A 15206-nucleotide genomic window follows, 5' to 3' on the forward strand; every position below is an offset into this window, starting at 1 on the left:
GTATGTGCACAGCTGTAACACAGGCCTCACAGGCAGGCTGTATGTGCACAGCTGTAACACAGGCCTCACAGGCAGGCTGTATGTGCACAGCTGTAACACAGGCCTCACAGGCAGGCTGTATGTGCACAGCTGTAACACACGCCTCACAGACAGGCTGTATGTGCACAGCTGTAACACAGCCTCACAGACAGGCTGTATGTGCACAGCTGTAACACAGCCTCACAGACAGGCTGTATGTGCACAGCTGTAACACACGCCTCACAGACAGGCTGTATGTGCACAGCTGTAACACAGGCCTCACAGGCAGGCTGTATGTGCACAGCTGTAACACAGGCCTCACAGGCAGGCTGTATGTGCACAGCTGTAACACAGGCCTCACAGGCAGGCTGTATGTGCACAGCTGTAACACAGGCCTCACAGGCAGGCTGTATGTGCACAGCTGTAACACAGGCCTCACAGGCAGGCTACACATGCCCGGCTGTAACACACGCCTCACAGGCAGGCTGTATGTGCACAGCTGTAACACAGGCCTCACAAACAGGCTGTATGTGCACAGCTGTAACACAGGCCTCACAGACAGGCTGTATGTGCACAGCTGTAACACACGCCTCACAGACAGGCTGTATGTGCACAGCTGTAACACAGCCTCACAGACAGTCTGTATGTGCACAGCTGTAACACAGCCTCACAGACAGGCTGTATGTGCACAGCTGTAACACACGCCTCACAGACAGGCTGTATGTGCACAGCTGTAACACAGGCCTCACAGGCAGGCTGTATGTGCACAGCTGTAACACAGGCCTCACAGGCAGGCTGTATGTGCACAGCTGTAACACAGGCCTCACAGGCAGGCTGTATGTGCACAGCTGTAACACAGGCCTCACAGGCAGGCTGTATGTGCACAGCTGTAACACACGCCTCACAGACAGGCTGTATGTGCACAGCTGTAACACAGCCTCACAGACAGGCTGTATGTGCACAGCTGTAACACAGCCTCACAGACAGGCTGTATGTGCACAGCTGTAACACACGCCTCACAGGCAGGCTGTATGTGCACAGCTGTAACACACGCCTCACAGGCAGGCTGTATGTGCACAGCTGTAACACAGCCTCACAGACAGGCTGTATGTGCACAGCTGTAACACACGCCTCACAGACAGGCTGTATGTGCACAGCTGTAACACAGCCTCACAGACAGGCTGTATGTGCACAGCTGTAACACACGCCTCACAGGCAGGCTGTATGTGCACAGCTGTAACACAGCCTCACAGGCAGGCTGTATGTGCACAGCTGTAACACAGCCTCACAGACAGGCTGTATGTGCACAGCTGTAACACACGCCTCACAGACAGGCTGTATGTGCACAGCTGTAACACAGGCCTCACAGACAGGCTGTATGTGCACAGCTGTAGCACATGCCTCACAGGCAGGCTGTATGTGCACAGCTGTAACACAGCCTCACAGGCAGGCTGTATGTGCACAGCTGTAACACAGCCTCACAGGCAGGCTGTATGTGCACAGCTGTAACACACGCCTCACAGGCAGGCTGTATGTGCACAGCTGTAACACACGCCTCACAGGCAGGCTGTATGTGCACAGCTGTAACACGCCTCACAGACAGGCTGTATGTGCACAGCTGTAACACAGGCCTCATAGACAGGCTGTATGTGCACAGCTGTAACACAGCCTCACAGGCAGGCTGTATGTGCACAGCTGTAACACAGGCCTCACAAACAGGCTGTATGTGCACAGCTGTAACACACGCCTCACAGGCAGGCTGTATGTGCACAGCTGTAACACAGGCCTCACAGGCAGGCTGTATGTGCACAGCTGTAACACAGCCTCACAGGCAGGCTGTATGTGCACAGCTGTAACACAGGCCTCACAGGCAGGCTGTATGTGCACAGCTGTAACACAGCCTCACAGGCAGGCTGTATGTGCACAGCTGTAACACAGGCCTCACAGGCAGGCTGTATGTGCACAGCTGTAACACAGCCTCACAGGCAGGCTGTATGTGCACAGCTGTAACACAGCCTCACAGGCAGGCTGTATGTGCACAGCTGTAACACAGGCCTCACAGGCAGGCTGTATGTGCACAGCTGTAACACAGGCCTCACAGGCAGGCTGTATGTGCACAGCTGTAACACAGGCCTCACAGGCAGGCTGTATGTGCACAGCTGTAACACAGGCCTCACAGGCAGGCTGTATGTGCACAGCTGTAACACAGGCCTCACAGGCAGGCTGTATGTGCACAGCTGTAACACAGGCCTCACAGGCAGGCTGTATGTGCACAGCTGTAACACAGGCCTCACAGGCAGGCTGTATGTGCACAGCTGTAACACAGGCCTCACAGGCAGGCTGTATGTGCACAGCTGTAACACAGGCCTCACAGACAGGCATCTTCTTCTTATGACCAGAGCTTTGGTAAGATGGGTAAGGAAGAAGGATGGGTAAGGAAGAAGGATGGGTAAGGAAGAAGGATGGGTAAGGAAGAAGGATGGGTAAGGATAGAAATCTTGGAAAAGGGTGGGAGGGGGGTGAGAGGTAGGATATAAAAGGTAAGTGACACAACCACTTTGGTGTAATTTAAAAAGTGTATGTGAAATAATATAATGTTCTTGGAGGGGTATAATACTAACCCATCAGTCACATAGATGTAACAGATATATAAGTACATGACTCTGAATTGGTAGTAAATATACAAGTTGCAATTGCTTTTTTTTTTGCGATTGCACAACGGATATTTAAACGACAATGAAGGCAATAATTTTCTGGCCAGTTTATAAAGAATTACTTGACACAATAGCTTCTTACAAGGTGGTGTCCTGCCATAGTAAATATAGCATAATATTAACAGTAGAATGTTATACAAGATGTCTCCCTAATTGGGGCGATGATTTTCTTAGTAAACATAGAAGTGTTCTGGTGTTACCCAATCATCTTCATCTGCAGGGAGGTTGTTCAATATCATTGGTCGATGGTAATCGTCTTTATGGATAAAACGACAGACCTTCTGTGGGAGAGTCATTCTTTGAGTCCTGTGAGTAGGAGTATTGATGATATAATCCGTGGTATTTTCAACTTGGAGAGGATGTTCTCTATCTGGCATGTAGAGTTCTTGCATTGCATAGAGTTGTTTCTTCTTCAGGGTGTCAAGACGTACATTTAAGGCAGTTATATCTTGTTGTACATGTAAATCTGCCATTTTAACTGTCTCTCCTCCTGGTACCCGTAATGAAGCAGAGAGCTCTATTCTGGACCCGTTGCAACCGTAGCATATTGGTCTTTGTTGTTAACGACATTGGGACACAAGGGTATTCGAGTATAGGTCTTATTATCATTTTATACAAATGTTTTTTGACATGTGGAGGGGCTTGATAAAATCTAAAGAGACTGTTAAGACCGGCTTTGGCTATGTTGATCTTTTTATTTACATGAGATGTTGAGTGGAGCAGCCTGTCTATTTCATATCCCATGATCTTGTTAGGGTTTCTAATGGCTACAGGTGTACCTCTGATGGAGATACCCCCTTTATCTTCGATGGCTGATGCAAAATATCCTATCGTGCTAACAAGGACTTTGTCAGAGTTAGTCGTAATTCTCCATTTCTTTTCCCAATTAGATGTTCGACGAAGTTCAATATTTATTTTTTCTATGACTCTCTCATACATGTATTTTCCTGTTACCGGAGTTGATGAGACGACATGGATAACATCATCTGCAAATTGCGTGATAATTGTATCATTAAACTCTGGTTGAGGAAGGACATTCACGTAAATGTTGAATAGAACTGGACTAAGACAAGAACCTTGTGGGACACCAGCTGTTGGTATAAAAGGCTCTGTCGACCTGCCGTGAAAGGTGGGAATGATTTTTCATTGAGTTAAGAAGTTATATATTAATCTGAGAAATGTCCAGTTATGGTCTGGTAGGTCAATAAGTTTGTATATAAGACGATCATTCCATAAGCTATCAAAAGCTTTATGAACATCTCTGGTGGCAATTAGGGCAAGATTGTCCTGATGTTTTAGACTTTCTACAGTATCGAAAATAATATTTATTGTGTTCTAAAGCCAAATTGTTTTTCAGTAAAAAGGTGAATAAATTCCATATAATAGTTCAGTCTGTTGGAAATGATCTTCTCAAGAACTTTTCCAGTGACTTCAAGTAAAGATATAGGTCTACAGTTCCCTGGTTGATGGATGTTTTTATTGGGCTTACCAAGAAAGATCATCCTAGCAGTCTTAAAAACAACTGGAAAATGTCCTGAGGCCAAGATGGCATTAAAGATATTAACCAAAGACTGTTTACAATTTCTGGGTAGGAACTTTATTTGTTTTATTGTTATTCCAGAGAGACCAGGGGCTCTATTTCGCATTCTTCCAATAACCTGACTCATCTCGAGTAATGTAATAGGTCTAGTAAGCGGGTGGGCGTCTTCAAGAGTTGATGTATCGATGGAAGGCAGTGGTTGTAGATCATCCAAGTTCTCATCTCTCCATTCATTTACCAACTGATAGTGATTATTGTTAAATCGACGACTGTTATTGTGGGAGAGAATTTTCTCCCATACATCACCCATCAAATTAGCCTGGTCCTGTGGATCATCAAGTTTAATCTCGACATCTTCATCATCCTCGTCAGTGAAGGTATGAATTAGGTAGTTAGGATTCTTGTGCTTTGCCCCTAAAAGTTGTCGGATCTTACTCCAAAATTTTTCTGGCTCACGTTTATACAGATTAGCTTGGAGAACTAGCAATTTCCATAAGTTACGTTTGCGATGACTAATCATGTTAATTAATTCTTGCCTTAATCTGTGCAATGTAGCTACTGGTGGTTGTCGCGTTTGAAGATGCCTTCGACATTCTGTTTGATAATTTCTCAAAGCGTCTTTAATTTCCCTCGTAGGTTTATATTGTTGGTAGATCTTTGTGGAAGCTAATTGGCAAGTTGCATTAGTAGCATCAATTATTCGATTGTGAAGGGACCTGATCGCGCCGTCAATTGCAGTGGAAAGTAGATTTTCCAGCGACGCAATTTCATCGTCACCCAGAAATGCCCTGAAGGGGTCAAATCCTAGAGTGTTGAGATCGGGTTTAGGAGGTACAGGTATTCTAAATGGAGAAGTTTGTAGGTGTATTAAAACCGGGATATGGTCAGAACCTACGTTTCCACCAGGAGATATACGACAATGAAAGAGGTCACAGTCTCTATTTGTCAGGACTATATCTGGTGTCCCTGGATGAGGACCAATATACGATTTAAAGAATAGGCCTTGAAATGACAAGTTTCTGGCTGTCATGATATTAAATAGTTGTTTTCCTTTCAAGTCACCCAGTGGATTACCAGCTCCACAGTTAAAGAGGGCAGGGTGATGAGCATTAAAATCTCCCGCTAGAATTGTTGGAATATTTCTGCTTAATATCCTATGTAGAGGAATTGACTATATATTGTTGTCTCGGGGGAAAATATCCAATTCCTATCACTAGTTGGCCATGAGACGTCATCATTTCTATTGCAAGAATGCTATCTTCATCAACATGAATATTTTTAAATGCATAACCTAATTTAACTAAGATGGCTACACCACTATAGGGTCCTCTCGATTTCTCCACAGTAGAGTAACCACGTAATTTAATATGTTGATCAACTCTCGCAGCTGTCTCATTCAAGAGTATAACATCAGGATTGTAATTATGTAGTTCAACTTCAAGGAGGTAACGGTTATTAAAGAAATGTTGAACATTAAGTTGGAAAATTGTAATCCCCATTATTTCTTGCACTTCGCTCGTGTAATGCGGACTGAACGTCTGCAAGTAATGTCATGTTTGGTATACACACTATCCCTGCTGGACTCGTCAAGGGGAGGAGGGAGGTTCTGAGTAGTTGCTTGTGTATTAAAAGTGTCATCATCTTCACTAGAATTGGTAATATTAACAGAATCATTAGAGTCATTAGAGCCATCTTCAGAAAACTGAGGTGTGATAGTCCCAGTTTCAGGAAGCAGAGGCTCGTGAGAGTTAATGGGAGACTGTGGAAGCTCCAAGGGAAAATTTGGTAGGCCAGGTAAATTATCCTTGGAAAGTTCCTGTTCAACAGGATCAGCTGCAATAGCGGAAGAGTAAGCACCAATCTCTGGGGCATCGTTGGGGTCAGGTATTGACTCATTGGGTTGAGGGGAGTTGACAACCTGGGTATGCGAGTTGGGTGATCCCTGGACAAGGGATGAATTAGGCTTATTTGTAGAAGTAGAATAGGGTACATACTTCTTGTTATGAGAAGGCTGGGTCATAATAACCTTAACATTATCTGGGATAGTAATGGGAATGATCCCATTAGCCATTAACAAATTATTTAAAATCTTAGAGCAGAGTTGAATGTCACCACCTGCAGGCTACACGTGCCCGGCTCTAACACAGGCCTCACAGGCAGGCTATACGTGCACGGCTGTAACACAGGCCTCACAGGCAGGCTACACGTACACAGCTGTAACACAGGCCTCACAGGCAGGCTACACGTGCTCGGCTGTAACACAGGCCTTACAGGCAGGCTATACGTGCACGGCTGTAACACAGGCCTCACAGGCAGGCTACACGTGCCCGGCTGTAACACAGGCCTCACAGACAGGCTGTATGTGCACAGCTGTAACACAGGTCTCACAGGCAGGCTACACGTGCCCGACTGTAACACAGGCCTCACAGGCAGGCTATACGTGCACGGCTGTAACACAGGCCTCACAGGCAGGCTACACGTGCCCGGCTGTAACACAGGCCTCACAGACAGGCTGTATGTGCACAGCTGTAACACAGGCCTCACAGGCAGGCTATACGTGCACGGCTGTAACACAGGCCTCACAGGCAGGCTACACGTGCCCGGCTGTAACAGGCCTCACAGGCAGGCTACACGTGCCCGTCTGTAACACAAGCCTCACAGGCAGGCTACACGTGCCCGGCTGTAACACAGGCCTCACAGGCAGGCTACACGTGCCCGTCTGTAACACAAGCCTCACAGGCAGGCTATACGTGCACGGCTGTAACACAAGCCTCACAGGCAGGCTATACGTGCACGGCTGTAACACAAGCCTCACAGGCAGGCTATACGTGCACGGCTGTAACACAAGCCTCACAGGCAGGCTATACGTGCACGGCTGTAACACAAGCCTCACAGGCAGGCTATACGTGCACGGCTGTAACACAGGCCTCACAGGCAGGCTACACGTGCCCGTCTGTAACACAAGCCTCACAGGCAGGCTACACGTGCCCGGCTGTAACACAGGCCTCACAGGCAGGCTACACGTGCCCGTCTGTAACACAAGCCTCACAGGCAGGCTACACGTGCCCGTCTGTAACACAGGCCTCACAGACAGGCTGTATGTGCACAGCTGTAACACAGGCCTTACAGGCAGGCTATACGTGCACGGCTGTAACACAAGCCTCACAGGCAGGCTATACGTGCACGGCTGTAACACAAGCCTCACAGGCAGGCTATACGTGCACGGCTGTAACACAGGAAAACACACTAAAACTCATCCCAGTTTACAATAGCTTGAGAAGAATTGTACGAGGCTATATGAAACTTCAGGTGGTTTTACCATGTGTCTTGGGCATCAGGCGTAGACATCCACATGGCTTGGTGATGCACGTGGCTTCGAGTGGCTAGGACATTAATACACAGCTCTGGCCAGAAATTAATGGAGACTGCATAAAAGAGTGAGCGATACCACTAAACTTAACTCTGTTGCGCTGAAATTGAAAGTTATGTGTTGTAGATTATTTTTTTAACACATAGGCCGTTTCTCACCAAGGAAAGGTGGCCCGAAATAGAAAAACTTTCACCATTATTCACTCCATCACAGTCTTGCCAGAGGCGCTCTTACACTACAGTTATAAAACTGCAAAATTTACACCCCTCCTTCAGAGTGCAGGCCCTGTACTTCCCATCTCCAGGACTCAAGTCCGCCCTGCTGGTTTTCTTGAACCTCTTCATAAATATTACCTTGCTCACACTCCAACAGCACATAAAGTCCTAAAAACCATTTGTCTCCATTCGTTCCTATCTAACAAGCTCATGCATGCTTGCTGGTGTTCCAAACCCCATGCACACAAAACATACTTTACCCTCTCCCTCTGACCTTTCCTAGACCGACCTCTACCCCGCCTTCCCTCCACTACAGATTTATACACTCTCGAAGTCATTCTCTACATGTCCGAACCACCTGAACAACCCCTTCTTAGCCCTCTGGATAATAGGAGATTATTATGATTATAATAATATGAGCAGTAGAGTTGAATCACCAGAGGTGATTCAACGACAGAGACTTATCCTCTGCTCAAAAGATAGGTATTACATTAGCCATCTTACACATTCCCAATACGGCACCTGTCTGATGATATATATTTAAAAGGTTAGTTAATGGTTCACTATGTACCATTTTTCAACCTATCTGATTACCATATTCTTAGTGAAAGTGATATTACGTAATTTATTTTCTTTAGTCCAACTATAATAGTTAATTACTGGGATCATTTGTGTCTTCTTGTGTGAAGACCGATAAGAAATATATATTAAAAACGGATACTTGAGTAGCACTGCGCCCTCACATTCATACGAGAGCAGCAGAGAGCTGCTGCTCTCGTATGAATGTGAGCGCACAGTGCTACCCACGTAAGAATGAGAGCGCACAGTACTACCCACGTATGAATGAGAGCGCACAGTACTACCCACTTATGAATGAGAGAGCACAGTGCTGCCCACGTACTGAGCATCGCAGCTCGAGCAGTTTAACATAAACAACACTGGATCTGAGAGCAACTGGTAAAGGTGCAGAGTTACTGAGGTATCATCCCAAATAATATTATCTATAAACACTGTTTTAAAACTTATTTGGGAAACGAGTTAGACAAAAATTTACTAAGTTCCTTCCTAATAAAAAAATCGGAGGGAGCCCCAAACATGGCAAATGGACGCATTTACTATCCTCTGGTAAGATGGGGACGTGTACTGGTGATTCGAAGTATTGATAAAGTCTGAGTGTTGCTTGGTCGCATGTGAAGCTTGGAGTGTCATGCCTGAAGAAATACTCGCGTAAGTAGTTCAGCATAAGTTATTGCAATTTAAAACAGAGCAAAGTTGGTAAGTAGAACTTTGTCCTCCCACTCACTAGACCTGACTGTTCTCTCCCTCGCTATACCTGACTCTGTCCTCTCCCTCACTACACCTGCCTCTGTCCTCTTCCTCACTACACCTGCCTCTGTCCTCTCCCTCACTACACCTGCCTCTGTCCTCTCCCTCGCTATACCTGCCTCTGTCCTCTCCCTCACTACACCTGCCTCTGTCCTCTCCCTCACTACACCTGACTCTGTCCTGCCCCCTCACTACACTTGGCTCTGTCTTCCCCCCACTACACCTGGCTCTGCCCCACTCTCACTACACCTGGCTCTTCCCCACTCTCACTACACCTGACTCTGCCATCTCCCTCACTACACCTTCCTCTGTCCTCCCCCTCACTACACCTGCCTCTGTCCTCTCCTTCACTACACCTGCCTTTGTCCTCTCCCTCACTACACCTGACTCTGCCCCACTCTCATCGAGTTTAAATAAATGATTTAGAACACCAACAAGTTGATAAATGAGATACATGGAAACGTTTCACCAGTCAGTGACCGGTGGAAGATGAGGAGGAGTTTGAGGTAATCAGTCCCTCAGCCTTGAGTCGATGTGTTCAGTCCATCAATCTTGATGAAAGTGCAGTGTGTTCGCGGAGACAGGACTTATATACTGGAGACAGATGAGGTGGAGCAGTGGTAGGTGCCATTACCAGTGGAAAAAACACACTAGTGGAAGTAGGTCGAGTCTATAGGTTAGGCAAGTTTTGAATAATTCCCTGCAACAGGATCCCAAAATGTTGTTGGTGTCTGACAGAGCGTGTATAAATGGTTTTAGAAAACCTAGTTGATAAATGAGACACTTGTGTCACTGACTGGAGAAACGTTTCCAGGAAATAAGATACCCAGATGTTGCACAAGTGTCTCATTTATCAAGACTACGGTGCTCATCACCTGTTCCTAGGCAGAGGGACTGATTACCTCGTCTTTTACTGTCTTCTATATATATTTCTTTAGTCTTCAGTTTATATTTATACACTGTATTGATAAATTCACTGGACAGCGTAACGTTTACAGAGTAAAGATTCCCAGATGTTGCATATTTGTTTTAGTCATCACTTTATCAGCATTGTATAACAATGATATAAAACTTACTAGTGATGTGCACAACAATGAAATAACTTTTGGACTCCTGATACACTTCTTGATATAAATAAAAGTAATCTGTTTGCCTTATTGCGCACACCATAGCCACTCAACTATTCCAGTCCTGTAGCCGCTTCATGAGCCCTTCTATTTGCCATGCATTGAGTCTTTTCTGTAGCCACTTGACGAATCATTCCTACAGCCATTTCTTGAATGATTCCTGTAGCCATTTGTTGAATCATTCCTATAACCACTTGTTGAATCACTCCTGTAGCCATTGGTTTCTTGCAGTCATCATAGTTTCTTGCAGTCATCATTTGTTTTTCTCCTCTTCACTTTGCCATCATCTGCATGCATTGATTCGAAGTAGTTTGTCTGCCCAGTCGCCTCATCAACATGTATCAGAAATAAAACGAGTCTTAACAAATTAATCATTGTGGATCTCTGCCTTTTTTACCTTCTCCCGATCCTGAGATTTTCTCTCTCTCTCTCTTTCTCTGATGCTGTGTCATTAATTATTTTTTTACGTTTTCTGTTATAAAGTGCCCTTCCAGCTACTTCCACATCTTTTTCAAGTTTTAGTCAAATTACTTTCTGACAGTCTAAAAAAACAACAACTGTCTGCCAGCCCACCCCTTTCCTGCGTAATCCTTGCCATCGCATCATAGAATTCATTTGGCTTTACACTGGATTCATTTCTCTGAATCCTTGTTGGTTATTTATAGCAAAGTTAATGCTCTGCAGGCAATTTACTAGCTTATTCATTATATTTTTTTTCCAATTTCCTTCCAGTTTTTGGATGCCACGAATGTTGGTTTAAAGCGTAGCGCCTCGGGTTTCTGCCTTTACGTAAGAAGGGTGTACGTGAAGCCGTTATGTAAGAAGGGTGTACGTGAAGCCGGTATGTAAGAAGGGTGTACGTGAAGCCGCTATGTAAGAAGGGTGTACGTGAAGACGGTATGTAAGAAGGGTGTACGTGAAGCTCTGAAGCCGTGTTGGATAATAAACCTACCCAGCCGTCTTTAGTGTTCTTGGTGAGATATAATTTGTTTTCCCTGCTTTGTTGATTAGCATGCCGTGTTGATTAGCACGGTGTGGTTAGGCTTAATCTTTCCGTCACTCTCGTGACAATGAACATGGTGTGGCTAGATCTATTCCTCCTGGAAATTTCTTCTGTTTTCTTCACAAATTTTCATGTTGTTCTGTCGTCCTGACATCCTATTGTCCTGTCGTCCTGACGTCCTGTCGTTTCGAACAATTAGCTTCTATTGTTCATCTTGGTGCCTATCTCGACCGCTGTGTCACTTTCATATTGCTTCTCTTTTTTTATCACATGATTTTGTATATTCTGTTCATCACTTGATTTGCTTTGCTTCCCTCTATATTTTTCTACATTTAACTTCATTTCAAATACATCGTAAAGAAAGCAGATCTGAAGAATAATGTTACGTATGTTGCTTCCGCGTAATGTATGTGAAAGCTGGAGAGGCTGGTCGGGAATTGAAGGGAGGGAAGGAAAAAGTTGATAAATGAGACATTTGTGGAACATTTGAGTATCTTTGGTCTGGAAACATTTCCCCAGCCAGTGGCTTCTTCAGTACAATGAAGAGAAAGATGGAAGAAGAGGAGGAATTTGAGGTAATCGGTCCCATCAGCCTGGAGTCGATGTGTTCAGTCCAGTCCGATCGACTGAAGGCTGAGGGACTAATTATCTCAAACTCCTTCTCGTCTTCCACCTGTTTCTGCATTGGACTGAAGAAGCCACTGGCTGGAGAAACGTTTCCAGAAAAAAGATACGGAAATCTTGCACAAGTGTCTCATTTATCAACATGTCGGTTTCCTAAACCATTTATTAACATGAAAAAAGTAGGAAGTGGTGCCTGTGGGGGGTTGATGATGTTTGCATTGGAGAGTCTGGAGATCTAGAGTTAATACATATCAGCATAGGTACGTGAAATAAATTTAACCGAAGAAAACCTTCCCACGTTGAACTTACCCTTTTGCTTAAAAACCTACACATAAACAGCAAAAGGTTACTACTTATCAACATACTTTCTAAGGGAGGAGATTCAGCTCTCAACGGAGGACGAAAATAGGTCTTTTACACAAATTATCTCTCCCTATATGAAGCTTAGCATATCCTGACATCACTCTCATCCCACTCCAGCCTCGTACAGCCCCGCTCCCGGGAAGGATATTCTTTCCTAGTGGAGATTCCAGGAAGATGTAGGTAGAAGGTAAAGAGGGTGACCTCAGTCTCTCCTGTCTCTTGCCAGATGAGAGAGAGTAATCCCAGGTCTTTCTGGCTCTTCCCAAGTGAGAGTGTTCCCAGGTCCTCCTGTCTCTTCCCAGATGAGAGAGAGCGTCCCCAGGTCCTCCTGTCTCTTCCCAAAGGAGAGTGTCCCCAAGTAGTTCTGGCTCTTCCCAGACGAGAGAGAGAGAGAATGTTTCCATGTCCTCCAGTCTCTTCCCAGGTGAGAGACAACGTTCCCAGGTCCTTCTGTCTCTTCTCAGATGAAGGAGAGCGTCCCCAGGTCTTCCTGTATCTTCCCAGTAAGAGAGAGCGTCCCCAGGTACTCCTCTTTCCAGGTGATAGTGGGTGAGCCTGGCGGCTATCTTGTATCTTGCCAGTATATAAGGACGTAATATTTTTACTTGCGACACTGAAGAAACTTGAGAACTCGCATCTCTTCCTCGTAACTTCCGGTCAAACAAAAGTAAACAAAATTCTTGCAGTGTTTAAGACGCACCTCTTGTATCACTCTCCAGCTCTCTCCCTTAGCAGTGTTTCTTGAAGACTTCCTTGGCGTCACTCACCATTTTCTTCCCATCTTAGTTTCTTCTGAGACTTTCCTCACATTTAAATATTCCATTTTTTTTCTAAATGTTTCTTTTTTTTACTTCTTCACTCTTTATCATTTTCTCTCTTTAACCATCCCTTAGATTAGAACTTTCTCTCTTGAACCATCCTTTACAACTTTCTCTCTTAACCATCCCTTAGCATTTTCTCTCTCTAACGATCCCTTAACACTTTCTTTAACCGCCCCTTAAAACTTTCTTTAACCATCCCTTTGCACTTTCTCTATTTAACTGTCTCTTAGAACTTTCCCTCTCTAACCATCCTTTAGAACTTTCTCTCATTAACCATCCCTTAGCACTTTCTCTCTTCGTCCATCTCTTAACACTCTACCTCTTCATCCACCTTTCCCCACCCTATCTTACCGCCCATTCCCCTCCGCACCACCACCACCTCCCTTTGTCATCACCATCTCCCTTAGCCCTTCCCTCCAACCGCCCCACTCTTCTAACCAGCACCACCCCATTTCTATCAGCACCTCCACGCCTGGTCTTGGACCACGCCGAGGGGGCGATGACCTCCGTAGCGAAGAAACCCCAGGTAACCCCTTACCCCCTGTCCCACCTTCATCGCCCCTACTCATCAGCATCTCCCCACACCCCTTCCAACCAACACTTGTTTTTCAGTACCTTTCCACCAGAAATGTCGCATTCCACCAGCACCTCTCCCATCCCTTCCAAACACCAATAGTTTGAGTCTATACCTTCCCTCTTCCCACTAGAACCTGGCAGACCCGTCATCTCAATAACACCACCTCTTCCCTTCCCACGCACACCTACCCTTCCTCCCCTACCCACAAGCGACACTCCCTACCTACCAAGAACCTTCACCATTAAAATATTCATGCCTAGCACTATAATGCTCAGGAACAGTGCAAGGTTCTTAGTGAGGCAGACCAGCTTCCCTGTCCTCTCCTGGGTGATGCTCAACCTTCATCCCTGGCACCAACCAGGCAATACCCAGGCAACACATAGGCAACACCCAGGCATCACCCAGGCAATACCCAGGCAACACCCAGGCATCACCCAGGCAATACCCAGCCATCACCCAGGCATCACCCAGGCAACACATAGGCAACACCCAGGCATCACCTAGGCAATACCCAGGCAACACCCAGGCATCACCCAGGCAATACCCAGCAATCACCCAGGCATCACAAAGGCATCACCCAGGCATCACCCAGGCATCACCCAGGCATCACCCAGGCAACACCCAGGCATCACCCAGGCATCACCCAGGCAACACCCAGGCATCACCCAGGCATCACCCAGGCAACACCCAGGCATCACCCAGGTATCACCCAGGCAACACCCAGGCATCACCCAAGCATCACCCAGGCATCACCCAGGTATCACCCAGGCATCACCCAGGCAACACCCAGGTATCACCCAGGTATCACCCAGGCAACACCCAGGCATCACCCAGGTATCACCCAGGCAACACCAAGACATCACCCAGGCAACACCCAGGCAACACCCAGGCATCACCCAGGCAACACCCAGGCATCACCCAGGCAACACCCAGGCATCACCCAGGCAACACCCAGGCATCACCCAGGCATCACCCAGGCAACATTCAGGCATTACGCAGGTAACACCCAGGCAACACCCAGGCATCACCCAGGCATCACCCAGGTATCACCCAGGCAACACCCAGGCATCACCCAGGCAACACCCAGGCATCACCCAGGTATCACCCAGGCAACACCCAGGCATCACCCAGGTATCACCCAGGCAACACCCAGGCATCACCCAGGCATCACCCAGGTATCACCCAGGCAACACCCAGGCATCACCCAAGCATCACCCAGGCATCACTCAGGTATCACCCAGGCATCACCCAGGAAACACCCAGGCATCACCCAGGTATCACCCAGGCAACACCCAGCCATCACCCAGGCATCACCCAGGTATCACCAAGGTAACACCCAGGCATCACCCAGGCAACACCCAGGCATCACCCAGGCAACACCCAGGTAACTCCCAGGTATCACCTAGGCAACACCCAGGCATCACCCAGGCAACACCCAGGCAACACCCAGGTATCACCCAGGGAACACCCAGGCATCACCCAGGTATCACTCAGGCATCACCCAGGTA

The sequence above is a fragment of the Cherax quadricarinatus genome, chromosome 2 (genome assembly GCF_038502225.1).
Source record: "Cherax quadricarinatus isolate ZL_2023a chromosome 2, ASM3850222v1, whole genome shotgun sequence".
Lineage (NCBI taxonomy): Eukaryota > Metazoa > Arthropoda > Malacostraca > Decapoda > Parastacidae > Cherax > Cherax quadricarinatus.